This window comes from Vulpes vulpes, chromosome 7 (genome assembly GCF_048418805.1).
Source record: "Vulpes vulpes isolate BD-2025 chromosome 7, VulVul3, whole genome shotgun sequence".
NCBI classification, from domain to species: Eukaryota; Metazoa; Chordata; class Mammalia; order Carnivora; family Canidae; genus Vulpes; species Vulpes vulpes.
In genome coordinates this window covers 60,516,627-60,533,471 of record NC_132786.1, presented here as the reverse complement: position 1 = coordinate 60,533,471, position 16,845 = coordinate 60,516,627, and positions in this window count along the sequence as shown.

Sequence of the window (16,845 nt, the reverse complement as noted above, 5' to 3'; positions counted from 1 at the left end):
ACAATAAGAAGACAGCAAGAAAAATCAAGTCATAATGGATTTAGAAAACACTCAGAAAACAAAATGGCAATATTATGTCCTTACCATCAATAATTATTTTAAACATAAATGGATTAAACTCTCTAAAAGCATAAATTATTAAATAAACAAGACTCAATGATAAGCTGTCTACAAGAGACTTAGAGACGTATATAGACTGGAATGAAGGGATGGAAAAGATTATTTAGGTAAACAGTAATTAAAAGAAAGCAAGGGTAGTCAGAATGTGACTAAGCAAAGTCAAAGAAGATGAAGATAGAAACACATTCCAAATGAAAGAATAAGTTATACCTTGTTTTAAAAAATGTAATGAAATAATTTACCTAATAAAGAATTCAAAGTAATGTTCAAAACTACTGATTCAGGAAAAGCATGAACAGAATAAGAACTTCAACAAACAGATGGAAAATAAAAGTACAAAAAAGATGTAACAGCTGAAAAATACAGTAACTGCATTGAAAATAATACAAGAACTACACCAGAGGGATTCAACAGTAAATTAGATGAAGCAGAAAAGAGCACTGGAATTAAAGAGCAATGAAACTCAATTATAACAGTAAAAAGAAAAAAAAATGAACAGAGACAGCTTAAGGCACTTTTGGGACAGCATTGAGTGGGCCAACATTTACATTGTAGGGACCTCCAAAAGAGAAAGAGGCAGAAAAATTATTTGAAGAAATAGTGGCTGAAAATTTTAACTGTGGAAGGAAGCATAGAAGTAGAACCAGGAAATACAGAGTTCCAAATACAATAAAGACAAAAATATTCCTGCTAAGACACACTTGATGTGCCAAAGTTAAAGACAAGGAGAAAGCATAAGAGTGGAAGAAAAGCAACTGGTTACATACAAGGGAACTCCCCCATAAGATTATCTGCATGTTTTACAGTAGAAATATTGCAGGCCAGGATTTAAAAAAAAAAAAAAAAAAAAAGCATGCTATATTCAACTTACTGAAAAGAAATAGAAACTAGCCAACCAAGAATACTTCCCATAAAAATAATAAGCAAAGTTATCATTCACAAATAAACGAGAGATAAAGAGTTTTTCAGGAAAGCAGAATTCTAACATAATTAGAGCAGCCTTAGCAGAAATGTTAAAAGGACTTCTTTTAGCTGAATGGAAAGGGTGCTAATCAGTAACAAGAAAACATATGAAAATACAAATTTCATTGGTAAAAGTCACTACATAGAAAATCCAGAATGATCTAATGCAGTAAAGGTGATGGATTAACCACTTACAAAACTAGCATGAAGGTTAAAAGACAGTACAAATAACAAACTACAGTAATTTGTGAATGGATGCACAGGATAAAAAGATGTAAATTCTGACATCAAAAAATGTGGGCAGAAGGAAGAAGAATACTGAGCCTCAGTATACAATGCACTCAAACTGGTTATTATCAATTTAAAACAGGCTATTAAAAGTTGTTCTAGGCTATCCTCATTGTAACCACAAAGCAAAAACTTACAGATACATGAAGAAATCTAAAATTACAATAAAAGTCATCAAACCACAAAATAGAAGGCAAGTAACAAAAAAACATAAAAGAGTAAAAACACAAATAACAGAATGTCAATCAATGCATGACCATCAAGAATGACTTTCAATGGTTTTTCCTTGGAAGATGGCAGAGTAAGGGATCTTAAGCTCACCTCATCCCACAGATACACCCACTAACATCCACATCAGAGTAAATAACTCAAAAAATTACCGAAAGACTACCAGAATAGTCTATCCACAACTCAACGTAGAGAAGAGGCCATATCGTTGGGACATGATTGGGAACCAAAATGACCAAGGACTGTCCAGAGGAGGAAGGGAAGACACCACAGGCACAGATTAAGGAAGGGAGCAGATCCCATCCCAGGCACCCTAGGCACCAGGGACCCACACAGGGAAGAAAAATCCCATATTATTTGCCTTTGAAAACAAGAGGAGTCTAACAACAGTGGAGCTTAACACCTGAACATTAAAAAAAAAAAAAAAAAAAAAAGACTTAGCTCTAGGAGAGCTGAATGGTAATAGGAAACAGAGTCCCCGTCCTTAAATAGCACAACAAACAGCCCCACAGAGACATAGCTCAGACACAGCAGTTTGAAAATACCAAAGGGATACAGAAGGAGATTTATTTACTGATCTCAGAGCATGTGCTGAAGGACAGGGACTCTTGAGAAATTCCTCCAAGAACAAAAGAAGTGATGAGTACTATTTCACTCCCTCATCTCCCAGCCCAGATACACAGACACCAGTGGTTACAAGTGCAGCACCAACATTTTCCACCTAGCTTGCTAACAGCATGCTCTGCCCCTACACATGACTGCAGATCCCCTCCCCCCCCCCCACACACACACACAATGCAACCTTCCTGGCCTCTTCATGAGCTTTCCCAGCTAGCTATAGGCCTCCTCCCCCTCACCAGACCAATGAAGACCTTGCACCCACCACATGCCCTACCCACACATTCTCCAATGGACACCCTCTCCAATATGTAGTTGGCCTAAAACCATCCAAAGTGGTGCCATAAGCCTATGCAACCACCACCAACAGGGACCAACACCACTCCCAGTGACTCCTGCCCCAAGGAGAAGGCAAGATAACCATACACAACTGTCCAACTGTGGCCCAGCAGTGAGCTGGGAAAAGACATCTGGCCTGACTGCATACCCTGCCAACTAAAGAAAGCTCCTCAGGAGACAACACAGAGAAAGCAACTTGCAGTTCACGCTACTGCATCTCTAACAAACACCTGGTCTGACTAAACTCAAGCCCAAGGCAGACCAAAAGTAACCCACTAATAACACAGGGATCTAACCCTGCCCACAACAGGCAAAGAGCCATTGCAGAACACTAGACTGAAGGAAAAAGCAGCTCAGCCACAATAACAGGGCACATGCAACACATAGGAGATACTCCCGAAGCACCAGGTTCTGCTAAACAGGGAATGCATAGCATGCACTAACCCCTCTTACTCAATATAGTGTTGAAGTTCTAGCTGAAGAAATTAGGTAATACAAAGAAAAGTCATGCTAATCAGAAAGGAAGAAGAAAAACTCACTTTTTGCAGAGGATATGATTTTGCGTATAGAAAAACCTCAAAGAAAAACCAAAATAACTGTTGGAATTAATCAGCAATTTTGGTAAGTTGCAGAGCACAAAAAAATCAACAAATAGAAACCAGTTTCTTTTCTTTACACTAATGATGAAACATCTGAAAGAAAAACTATGCCATTCCAACAGCATTAAAAATTGAAGATCTGTACAATGAAAACAATGAACCTTTCCTGAAAGAAATCAAAGAAAACACAAACTAATGGCAAGACATCCAGTGCTCGTGAATTGGAATTAATATTGTTAAATATCCATACTAACCAAAGTCATCTATAGATTCAATATAATCCCCAGTGAAATACCAATGGCATTCTTCATACACCTAGAAAAGCAATCCTAAGAGGTGGCTGTCATTTGCATAAGTGTACAGAAGAAATGAAAATCTCGTGGTGGTGATGATGGGTAATGTCAGCATCTCTACCTATGAAGAAAGCCATGCTATTTAAGCTGAAACTCTGTACCACCCATGCCATTGCTTCTTATTGCTTACCACCTCCCACTCTCTTATTTCTGGAATAAATCCTATTTGGGTCATTTGATTACTTTTCTCTAGAGATTGGGTCGGCTGTACTGCCTGAACTCTGAATACACTCAAAATGCAATAAAGGCCAGAAGCTAGTGATGATTAAACCTGCTCCATTTTATAGTGATTGTTATATTTACCTTTCAAAACCCCATGCAACTTCACTCTACAATTTCATCCAGGGAAAAAGTAGAAAGGATATTGGATACATTATCAGGAGAGAGTCAGCATATCGTTGTTACTAATCATGAATCATTTCTTCTCTTGTAAAATAATATTTGGAGTTAAATAAGAAGGAAAAACAATCCTAAGATTTGTAAGGAAACACAAATACCCCAAATAGCCAAAACAATTCTGAGCAGGGAAAGAAGGTGTAACACTTCCAATATGCCATGGTGGTTATCTGGAGTTGGGGGATTAGGGGATAGGACAGATGTTGTTCAAGGGAACAAATTTATAATAAGTAGTAAAAATGCTCTAGTGATCGAAAGCACAGTATAACAAATATAGAAAATATCATATTATAATCAAACTTGCTAAAAAAAAATAATCAAACTTGCTAAAAAAACTAGAACTTAATTATTCCAATCTGAATATTGGCATCAAAATAATGGATAATTATGTAATATGACAGGTGCTAATTATCAGAATGGCAATCATTTCAATATATAAATGTATTAAATTAATATGTTGCACACCTTAAATTTCCACATTTTTCTGGTCAAATATATTTCAATAAGAAAATTAAGGGCAAACTCAAATTCTAAATGAAAGAAAAGCCATTTCAACTGATACCACATAAATATAAAGGAACACAGAGACTACTACGAACTTTAACAAAATGGACAACCTAGAGGACATAAATTCCTAGAAATATACAATACCAAGCATAAATCAGGAAAAAGAATAATCTGAACAAATGACAAGTCATCAAGACAGTAATCAAAAACCCCTTAATACAAAAAGTGCTGGACCAGATGACTTCATTCATTAATTTTGCCAAACATTCAAAGAAGAATTGGTACCAACATTTCTCAAATTCTTTCAAAAAAGTAAAAGAGAGTGAACACTTTCAAATTCACCATAGTAGGTCAACATTATTCTGATACCAAAGCCAGATAAGGGCACCATAAGAAAAGCCAACTACAATTCAATATCCCTGATGAATACAGATGCAAAAATTCTCAACTAAATACTAGCAAACCAAACTTGGCAGCACATTAAAAGGATCATATACCATCAGCAAGGAGGTTTCATCCCTGGGATGCAAGGACAGTTCCACATACACCAATCAGTAAGTGTGCTACATCATAGTAATAGAATAAAAGTTAAATTATATGATCATCTCAATAGATGCAAAAAGGGATTTGACAAACTTTGACATCCATTCATAAAAATTCAAGAAATTACGTAGAGGAGGAATGTACTTCAATATAATAGATCTCATATATGACAAGCCCAAAGCTAAAACCATACTTGATTGTGAAAGATTGGATGTTTTTCCTCTAAGATCTGGAACAAGGGTGCCCACTTTCACTACAGTCCTAGAAGTCCTAACCAGAGTAATAAGGTAAGAAGTAAAAGGCATCATGACAATGAAACGTCGGGACACCTGCACCCCGATGTTTCTATCAGCAATGGCCACAATAGCCAAACTGTGGAAGGAGCCTCGGTGCCCATCGAAAGATGATGGATAGAGAAGATGTGGTTTATGTATACAATGGAATATTACTCAGTAATTAGAAACGACAAATACCCACCATTTGCTTCAACGCGGATGGAACTGGAGGGTATTATGCTGAGTGAAATAAGTCAATCGGAGAAGGACAAACAGTGTATGTTCTCATTCATTTGGGGAATATAAATAATAGTGAAAGGGAATATAAAGGAAGGGAGAAGAAATGTTGGGAAATATCAGGAAGGGAGACAAAACATAAAGACTCCTAACTCGGGGAAACGAACTAGGGGTGGTGGAAGGGGAGGAGGGCGGGTGTTGGAGGGGAATGGGTGACGGGCACTGAGGGGGGCACTTGACGGGATGAGCACTGGGTGTTTTTCTGTATGTTGGTAAATTGAACACCAATAAAAATTAATTTAAAAAAAAGGCATCATGATTAGAAAGAACTAAAATTTTCTCTATGAGGATATGATTTTATGTATAGAAAACTTTACAGAGTCCATCAAAAAACTATTAGATCAACAAATTCAGTAATTTGCAGGATACAAAATTCAGTACTTTTTTCTTCCTTCCTTCCTTTTGGTAGACTCCTCACCCTTCATGGATCCCAACATCGGGCTTGAACTCATGACCCTGAGACCAAGACCTGAGCAGAGATCAAGAGTCAGATGCTTAACCAATTGAACCGCTTAGACACCCCAAGTAGTATTTCTAAACACAAGCAACAAACTATCTGAAAAACAAAGAAAACAATTCTATTTACAAGAACTTAAAAAATAAAATACTTAGGAATAAATTTAGCCAAGGTTGGTGAAAGAACTCTATGCTGAAAAGTATAAGATGCTAATGGAAAAAAAGAAAAAACAAAGAGGACACAAATGGAAAGGCATCTGTGTTCATGGACTGGGAGGATATTACTGAAATGTCCATACTACCCAAAGCCATTTATAGATTTAATGCCATCTCTATCAAGATTCCAATAGGTTTATTTTTACAGAAATGGAACAATCCTAAGATTCATATAGAACCACCAAAGACCCCAAATAGCAGTTCAGTACAACACAGCTAAAGGCATCATACTTCCTGATATCAAACTATATTTAAAAATTGAGTTATCAGGGCAGCCCCCGTGGCACAGCGGTTTAGCACTGCCTGCAGCCCAGGGCGTGATCCTGGAGACCCTGGATCCAGTCCCACGTCAGGCTTTCTGTATGGTGCCTGCTTCTCCCTCTGCCTGTGTCTCTGCCTCTCTCTCTCTCTCTCTCTCTCTCTCTCCCTCTCTCTCTGTCTCTATGAATAAATAAACAATCTTAAAAAAATTAAAAAAAATAAAAATTGAGTTATCAAAACAGCATGGTGATTTCATAAAGACAGACACACCAAGGGAACAGAATAAAAGCCCCGAAATAAACCCTTCATGTATGGTTAAGTGAAGGTGCCAAGAATACTCTACCGTGAAAAGACCGTCTCTTCAATACCTGGTGCTGGAAAAACTGGATATTCAAATGCAACACAGCAAAACTAGAACTCTGTCTTACACTAAATCAAGTCCAATTGGATTGAAAACAAACATAAGATCTGAAACCATAAAACTCCTAGAGGAATACATAGGTAAAAAGCTTAATGTAGATCTTGGCAAGGATTTTTTTGGACAGGACAACTAAAGCACAACAAACAGATTTAAAAAAAAAAAAAAAAGTAAATACAGCAACCTAAAAAGCTTCTGCACAGGAGAAAAAAGTTAAAAAGAAAGTTAAAAAGGCTATCTCCAGAATGAGACAAAATATTTGCACACCACACTATCACATTATGATATGAATTTAATATCCAAAATAGATAAGGAACTCTTACAGCTCAATAGAAAAAAATTGCAATTAACAAATGGACAAAGAACCTGAATATTTTTCCAAGGTAAATATTTAAGTGGTCAGTAGGTACATAAAAGATGTTCAATACCAGTAATTATTGAAATCTAAATCAAAACCAGAATAAGAAAGATCACCATAGACTTGAAGGGCTATCTTCAAAAATACAACAGAGGAAAGGTGATGAAGATATGGAAAAAAGCACATGCTTGTGCACCATTAATGGGAACTTAAATTGGTACAGACACTATAGAAGGATTAAAAATAGGTGGGTTCTGGGATGCCTGGATGGCTCAGCGGTTAAGCTCTGCTTTCATGATCAAGGCATGGTCCTAGGGTTCAGGGATCGAGTCCCACATCAGGCTCCCTGACGGGAGCCTGCTTCTCCCTCTGCCTAGGTCTCCGCCTCTCTCCCTGTGTGTGTCTCTCATGAATAAATAAATAAAATAAAAAAAAATAGGTGGGTTCTGGTTCAGGATTGCGACATAGGAGGTTCCTGGACTCACTTCTTCAGTATATACAGCTACAAATGGAAAAATCCTTTCTGCGGAAAAAAAACACCCCCAGCACAACCCAGAAACTAGCTGAGCATCTCCTATACATTGGGAAATGAGGAAAAATCCACATCAAAATGGGTAGGAGAGTCTGAGACACAATCTGGACATAAACCTCACAGCCACATGTTTAGGAGGAAATTCATAACGCTAAGCTTCTCAAAGAGTGAAGGGTTTGAACTCAACATTTAGCCCCCCAACTTTTAAGACTTCTGCCTGAGGGACAGGCCCCCAAGGCTCTTAGCTTTGAAAGCCAGTAGGGCTTGCATCCATGAGACCCATGAGACTATAGGAAACGCAGGGGCCTCAGGGGAATCCCAGTGATGATTCACCCAGAAGCCTCGCTACAGAGGCAGCACACTGAAACGCCCATCTCACAGCCTTTGCATGAAATAAGCCTATATGAATAGGTTAAAAGGTGCAGTCTAATAATTAGGCTTCTAATTTAACATATATCTAGGCACTGAATGGAATCCTCCCTGGAGATGGGCAAGGCTAGCAGGTGCCATCCTCGTGCTCTCTGTTTTGCCCTATGCCAGGTTACCAGGATCTTCCTGAAAAGAGCTTGTACAGATCTGCCAGCTTGAATTCTGCAGCTGCAAACCCAGGGGACACATCCCTTAATGGCTGGCTGTGGTGACCGACAGAGCTTCCATTAACAGGTCCTCCAGGACTACGACAAACAAAATAATTCTTAACTGTCTATTTCCCCAAGGCTCCCTACAAGGAGAGGAGACAGAAATGCCATCTTCCAGTCTTTCCCTGAAAAAGGTCTCATTGCATACTTTAAAAAGTTACTGACTGGGTTTTGTTTTATTTTATTTTTGGGGGGTGGGTTTTGTTTTAATTTGGTGCTGAGTTCCTGCCCTTCGGGACACTTATAGGTCTTGATACACCCTCAACTCCTGCAGGCCAATGAGAATAAATGGAGGACAGGAGGTCCACGACAAAGGTTGGAAAGACCGTCAAGAGCTAGGTCCAAGCTGACAGTTAAGTTTCAACTCCTACACAAGACCATTTTTTTCAAGATGAGAAGAGGTGGCTATTTCATCTAATGCAGAGAAACCAAAGCAGATAGTCAAAGGAAAATTAAAACAAACATAGGAATAGGTTCCAAACAAAACAAGATAAATCTCCAGACATAAACATTAATGAAACAGAGATAATGGATTTCCCTGATAAAAAGCTCAAAATGATTGTCATAAAGATGCTCATTGAGGTCAGGAGAAAACAGCATGCACAAAATGAGAATTTCAACAAAGACCTTAATATATGTGATTTTGTCAAAAATAAGTTACCTTTGTTCAAAGAAGAGATCACAATGAATATAAGAAAAGCTTTGAACAATAAAAACAAGATTTATGAAATTTTGTGGGACTGAGTTAATGGCACGCATAGAAAGAAATGTATAGTTTTAAATTGATTTATCAGAGTTGATCAAGTGGGTGTATAGGTCCATAAGAATGCTATATTCATAAAAGCCCAAATCTGGATTCAATCTAAATGTACAGAGTAGGTAAATCGTAGTCCATTCACCTAACAGATTACCACACAATAGAACTGATTTGTAGCAAGAGAACATTTCCACGAGGAGAGCAAGGACATCCCTATGAGGGCTTTCTTCTCTGGCTACTTCCAAGCTGTTAGTCCAGAGGAGTGCAGAGGAGGGTTCTCTCCTAAATCTTTAGAACCATCTCTCAAGAAACAAAGAACCTCTGACTTTGCCCAGAGTTTCATTCATTCTCTTATTAAAATGTTGTTTTGTGTGTTTGGGGGGGGGGGGGTTAAGCTTATGAAGACTCTAAGGACTCAACCTACTCCAAAATGCCAGATGGAAAATAGATGGTACACTGCTCCTCCATCATCCTTGATCTTCTCAGACTTACCATTGGAAAGCCACAGACCCTAATTTCCAAACAACATCCTTCTCTCTCAGGATTAACTTGAGCTATAATTTTCATACATACACATCCCCCAGGCAATAACCCTAGAAGTTCCAAGATCCCAGCTCCTTGCAGCTTACTCTTCTGTCACATTTCTGCATTCCACCAACCAGAAAACAGAAGTAGAAATGAAGGGAGCACTCCCTTTTAAGAGGTTTCCCAGAGGTCTCAGAGAACACCTCTGCTCACACCCCATTGACCATAGTCAATGAAGTCAAGAAGCCAGGCTTTGCTGCAAGGGAGGTTAGGGAAACCCTGGGCTGCGTGGCAGTCTTCTCTGCTTAAATTCTAAGTTCTTACTACAAAGAAAGGTAAAAAAAAAATGGACACTAGGAATCTCTGCGACTCCCTCCATCCCCAAAAAATGTTTCCTCGTTTATCAGTAGATGCCAGCAACTGTTTTTTGCAGCTCTGTGTTTTCTTCTTCCACAACCTGGAAGAAGAAAAACAGTTGTCTACATTACTGATGTGGAATTCACAGTTCAGCTAGCTCAGATGCCCAGTTATATATATCTGGATCTGGCAAGACCATTATAGAGCCTCTACTTACCATCCCTAAAGTAAAAGAGATTGTTGATGATCTTATTTTCTGATATTAAATATAAACACTGCCTGTGCTTCTCTTGAGCAACTTTTATGGACACTTGGCTCCAAAAGTGGAAGCCTCCTTCAGGAACAAGCTCTGGCCTCACCTCACCAGAGAGGTCTGCTGGCACTGACCTCCTCTTGCCATATGAGCACCTACGATTCCCCAATTTCGTTTTCTCATTATTTGTTTTATTCTGAACGCATCATCGTAAGCCACCATATGGTTTATTTGTAACAAAGTGAAATACACACAAGTTATTACCATATGTCAAGTTTAAATATTTTGGGGAGACACAAAATTAGAAAGGAAGAGTTGCTTCTGAAGCATGAAGCCAAAAGCATGAGTCACATCTGAAGCAGGAGGCCAGGAGAAACAGGTGGCTGGATATTATTGTCCGCAGGAAGGATTGCCACTTGTGGGACAGGATGGAAGTGGATGTAGGTCAGGCCAGTGTCTCAGTACTGAGGCATCATTGCTCCACTTGAGTGGTGCCTGGCACAGCTGTAGAGCCAGCTGGGCCAGGTCATGTAAGGCACTGGAGGCCAAAAGGAGGTGTGACTTTATCTTTAGAAAAGCCATTGAAGAGTTTCAGAGGGAGAAGGGGAAGATCTGCTCTGTTTCAGAAAGGCGGCTCTGGTGGCTGTGTGGGAGGCCAGGTGCTACAGGACCAGCACAGCAGTCGAGCAGAAATAGCGTCGGGGGTTTGTGGAAAAGGCAGGGTAAGTCAAAAGGCATTTCTTAAAAGAGGAATTGGAATAAAGGAACCCTACTAGCCAATTGTGTAACATGCAGGGTGTGGTGTGCATGGATGAAGCCAAAGGAAAAGTGGGGCTATTTTGAGTCTTTTAGTATCAAATGGAGAGGATTCAGGGAAGAGCAGGGCAGGGACTGTGTAGACACTTTCGGCTAAGAACACTTAAAACTCTTGTAGCATCCTCAAGCTGTCAAGGAGGCAGATTTTTAGAAAGTGCCTGTGGTTCAGAATCAATCTGCGGATTTGAGGGCCATCAGCAAAGAGTGGATTAGCCAAAAACAAAGAGGGAAATGGATGCACTCGAGACTATTGGGGAACTGGAGCAGCTGTGTGGCCAAGGCACTTTGGGTGGATAAGGATGGACCACAGCCAGCCAGAAAAATGTTGGCTGTAGGACTGAGCGTCTGACCTATAGGGGACAATGGTCTGGGTGGAGGCTGCCAGGAGGTAGAAGACTCGGCTTCCAAGCACATGGTCTACTGAAACACCAACAAGCATTGCAATAGATCACAGTAACTTATGGGGAGTCCTGTAGCAGAGGGGGGCTCGAGGGACCACTGAGGGGCAAGAGAGTGCACCACTGTCTGGGGAAGGAAGAGGGACGAGGTCTGAGGATACTTCTGGCAGGGAGAAAACTTGAAATAGGTCCCAAAGGAGGAGTTTGGGAGGAAGATCATTCTAGCAGGAGAACGCTTAGAAAGTAGACGGCACAGCTGTCTTAGAGAACTGAAAGGAGCTTGGGAACAGAGCTCAGGTTAGGAGGAGGCAAGCAATAAAACAGGAGGTCAGAAAGGCAGGTCGGACCCGACTGGGAAGGGCCTCAGCCTTGCCCTGAGGGCACACGCCCCAGGAGACATCATCAAAGGAGGTCTTAGCCTGGATTGTACCAATACAAGGAACACAAACTCAAGGCATATTAGGTAAAAAGGAGTTGTTTATGAAGAATCGAGGATTCTTTCTTTCTTGCTCCCTTTCTTCTGGGGTATGTGGGCTGTGGGCATAGGCTGCATTTTGATCCCCACTGGTTCACTTGCTCCAGGTCTGCCAAAGCATCGACATGTAGGTCATTTGGGGTTTCCATGATGCCAATTAAGACTGTAACTCTACATGATGTCTATGCCCTACTGCTCAATTCTGTTTGGCTCATAATCTTGGTCTCCAATTGCCTGACACATAATTACTGTGGATCCAACACCAGGGGCTGAAGAGAGAGATTCCCTTGTACAAACCAGATTCTGCAGATCTCATGTAGCAGGGACTTTGGGGAGCAATGCTAAAGAAGAGGGCATGAATTAGGAAAGCACCCCATATGTATCTACACAGTGACAGTGTGTCAGGATTATTCAACATGCCCTGGGGTGGGGGGGAACATGGCACACCCTCTTGGAGTGCAAATCTCCTCTTTAATTCAACAAGTTTCTATTGACTTCTTGTTTGGTAGGCATTGGTCAAGGCTGCAGAAATGCAGCAAAGACAAAATAGTCTCCCATCTCAAGAAGACTACATTCCAGTTAGGGAAAGTCAAAATATACGTCACACAGAAATAAATGTAATGTAAGGCAGGATAGGGGCGGGGGGGATTATATTAGTTAGGATTAGGTTTGGTTTCAAATCGAAACAACAACAACAAATAACCTTAAGCAAGTTAAAGTTTCTTTCTTGCTTTTGTAACATCTGGAGGTGGTAAATCCAATGCTAGTAGGATACTCCATGGGGTCAGGAATTCACTTTCCTTTTGGGATTGCCCTGCCATGGGTTACCAGTTTGGCTGCTGAAACTCCAGCTATGGCACACATCTGCATCTAAAAGAGAAGGCTACCTCACACATCCCATACCACACATATGCTACTTCCTTTTCCATTTCACTGGCTAACTAATCATCTAGGTCCAAGAAAAGCTGGGAAGTGGGTTTTGTGATGTGCCTAGAACTAGGGATGTGATAATCACAAAAGGAGAGTATGAATATTGGTGGAAGTTAGCAGCCTCTGACACACGGTCGGTAATCACACAGAGGGGACACAGAGGTCATACAGGGAGGTTATGGGACAGTCTCTCTGGTAACATTTGACAAAGCCTGGGAAAGAGGCTAGCAAACATGCTCCCAGGTGCGGGAAGAACATGTCAAATCTGGGAAGGCCCTCCTGCTCAATGCACAAGAAGGATGGCAAAAGGTCAGGATGGTTGGCTCTCCAAAAAGACCAGAGGAACTTATTGATCAAGCAACACCACTGCTTCATTACCACAGTAAGAAGATTATCATCTAGACAGTCTTAGCATTCCAGAGGGGAGAAGGGAGCACATTTATGGGGTTTAGGGTTAGGGTCTGGGCTTGAATAGTTTTAGGAAGACCTTTCAACGTGGGGACATAATCAAGTTTGGACAATGTTAGAACAGTTCACAACTGGCAGGCACAGCTGGGCCAGGGCTTCTGAGCAAGTCTGACACACCAATGTTTCTCTGCTAAGCACCCTGTGGAATAGTTTGTCCAGAGAAGGCCATTTATGCAGGTGAGCTCTCAGCTGTCCTGAGAAGGGTTTGGCTGAGCGGCCTGTGGTCCACGTCAAAGGAATGGTGGGATTCATGAAGCAAGCAACAGAGTTACTTACTGGTTTACAGCCTTATCTTCCGAGTAAGAACTTCCTGGAGCAAAGAATAAGGTCATGTCGAGGAGGGCTTTGTGAGGTCACTTCAGCACTGCTGAAGCTCAGAGCCTGAGGCACAGCCATTCTCTGTGTGGTCAGGACAGCTCCTGGGTGCTGGTGGGCTTTGGATTTTACTCTAAGACGGGAGGATCTTGGACAGAGAAGTAACAGAAGGATCACTTTGGTTGCTGCATTCATTTACTGGGGCCGTCATAACAAAGCATCGTGCACCAGGTAGCTTACCCAGAAATTTGTTGTTGGCATAGTTCTGGAGGCTGAAGCCTGCGGTCAAGGTCCTGGCAGAGAGCTGTCAGGAAGGATCGGATGCAGGCCACTGTTGTTGGCTGTGATGACGCCTTGACCCTATGGGTCTCTTCAGATCATATTCCCCTCTGTGCAAGGACCTCAATTTCCCCTTCTTATATGGAGACCATTCAGAACGGATTAAGGCCCCCCAGAAGGGCCTCACTTAAATCTGACCACCTCTATAAAGACCCTCTCCCAAATAAAGGTCCTATTCTGAGATGAAGGGTTAGGACTTCACTGTAGGAGTTTTAAGGACACAATTCAAATATAGTGAACAGGATTATGAGGGGAAGTAGTAGCAGCAGGGAGACTAAGTAGGAGGCTATCACAGTTGTATAGCTAAGAGGGTGGTCAATGAGAGGTAGAGAGGGGAGATGGGTTCTGGATGTATTTTGATATGGTGAAGCCAGTAGAGTTTGCTGATAGATTGCATGCAGGATGGGGAAGAAGAGTGAAGAAGGACTGAAAGGATTTAGCCAGCAGGAAGTTAAAACTGCTACTTACTCAGTTCCTACCAAACTCAGGACCTTTGCTCTTTTGCCTCAGCCTGAAATGCTCTCATCTTAGATCTTATTCCAATTATAACTTAAAGGTCTCCTTAGGGAGACATTTCCTGACCTCATGACGTAAAGGTGTCGCTTTGCAACTATCATATCACCTTATCCTTGCTCACTGCTTACCCTTAAAACTCCTTGACACGCTATTACCCATCTTAGTGCTGACGTGGAAGTAACGCCAAGACTGGGATCTTATCTGCCTTGGTCATGGCTATATCACCGGGTCCTGTACCAGGGCCTTGCACACAAGCATTCAGTAACCAATTGAGTGAATAGTGACCTAGTGTCAACAGTGAGCAAGAGAGAAACGTAGAGTAACCTGTGGGTTTCTAATGTGGAGAACTGGGTAGATAATAGATAAGAGAAAAGCCCATATCAACCTGGCTTCCATAGATATTTGCTTGCTCCTGTAACTATAGGGTTGAGAGTGAGTTTCATAGGTGCTTTGATTCAGCAGCTGGAGGTTTTTTTTAAAAAAAAAAAATCAAACTACTTGGCTTGTGATGCTGTTTTAGGACAGCCCCAGCCAGTGAATGCAGCAGCCAGGGTGATTCTTATTACTTTTCTGTCCAAGATACTCTCATCTCAGTAAAATCCACACTAAGTCTTTATCAATTTCTCTGTTGGGTGTCCGCTCCATCCAAAAACTGACTTTCCATAAGAGAACAAGGCAGCGATGAAATTCCAGGTGTCACCTCAATTCACTCAGCGGAAGAGAAAGAGAGGAGCATCTCTTCTGGTAACTCCTTTAGCAGAGTGGACAGGGTTGTTTTCTTAGAATACTCTAATCGCCTTTGGGTGTCAGAAGCCCTTAGAACTTCATCCCTCAACCAATTTTTGCAGAAACACAAGCAGGGCTACTTTGTAATAGATCAATGATTCAAGAAACCTTTAGACAAAGCTTAAAAAAAAGTTATACTTATTGATATTTTTTGTTTTGGAAAGTAAAAGGAATTTAAGAATATTTAGTTCCTTTGAAAACACTTTAAAACCCATTGCATTTTAACAAGGTTTTCACGGAAAAAGAAAAACAACTTCCAAAACTAAATTTATTTAGAAGAATGGCTACAATCATACACGGTCTTGCAAGTCTCTTTACTATGTAGCTGAATTGAATACAACTGGATTTCCTGCATTTGCTCTGTTGCCATGTTTTTTTTTTGGTGGAGACAAATGAAGAGAACCCAGACTCCATCAGATATGTGATTGGAAAAAAGGAAGGAATGTTAAGCCTTTTCAGATAAGAAGTTCTTAAAGGTTATTAGCAATGTGGAGCTTAATATAGGAAATTTTTGTACCCTATGACATTAGAATCCATTGATCTCTCTTGCATTTTGAAAGAATCCCTTACCCATGCAATGATTTGGATACCAAGCAGTGGCTTGCAAATTATTGGTTCACTTATTTTTGCAAATCTAAATGTTGACATACAAAACTGAGAAGCCATAATGGTTATTATCACGGAATTTCTAAAAGTCAAGTATTGGGAACATGTCAAACTCCTGAGAGCAAACTTAAGCTTTCCAAAATTCTGATTTTCAATTGAAAGCTCAAGTTTTATAACTAGCAATACTATCCATTATTTTCCTTGAAGTGATATTTTGTTCATTTTTGAAAAAAATTCTGCCAGAATGACTTAGGTTATTCTTTCAAGTAAAAAGGATGTTCCATTAAAAAAAAAAAAAAAAAAAAAAAAAAAAGGGCAGCCCAGTGGCTCAGCAGTTTAGTGCCACCTTCAGCTCAGGGCGTGATCCTGGAGACCTGGAATCAAGTCCCAAATCGGGCTCCCTGCATGGAGCCTGCTTCTCCTTCTGCCTATGTCTATGCCTCTCATGAATAAATAAATAAAATCTAAAAATAAAAATAAAAAGAAGTAGCTAGCAGCTAGCTCAGTCCAAAAAAAAATGAAAGTTTTTCCTCTAGAGAACTATTGTACCTCGGTGAAATCACACATGCTTCATAAATACTCATTTACTCACACGCAATGTTAAAGGGTAAGGATTTAATAAACTTGGTGTTCTTATTGCTTCAAAGATATAAGTGAACGAGTGTGTTTTTGCCACAAGTATGTGGTGATGAAGAACATGTGGTCACTAGCACGCTTTAGTATTTTGGCTTTGACACGTGCTAGAGTGCTAGCAGGTTTACCCAACATCACTGAAAATTCAACACGGGAAGGCAAATCACGATTTGCTGCCATTATGAAACCTTTCACCTGGGGGCACTTAAACAACATCTGGATGTGTCTTGGGGGGGAGCCTTCAGAGGCTCCAGGCCCACACTTTA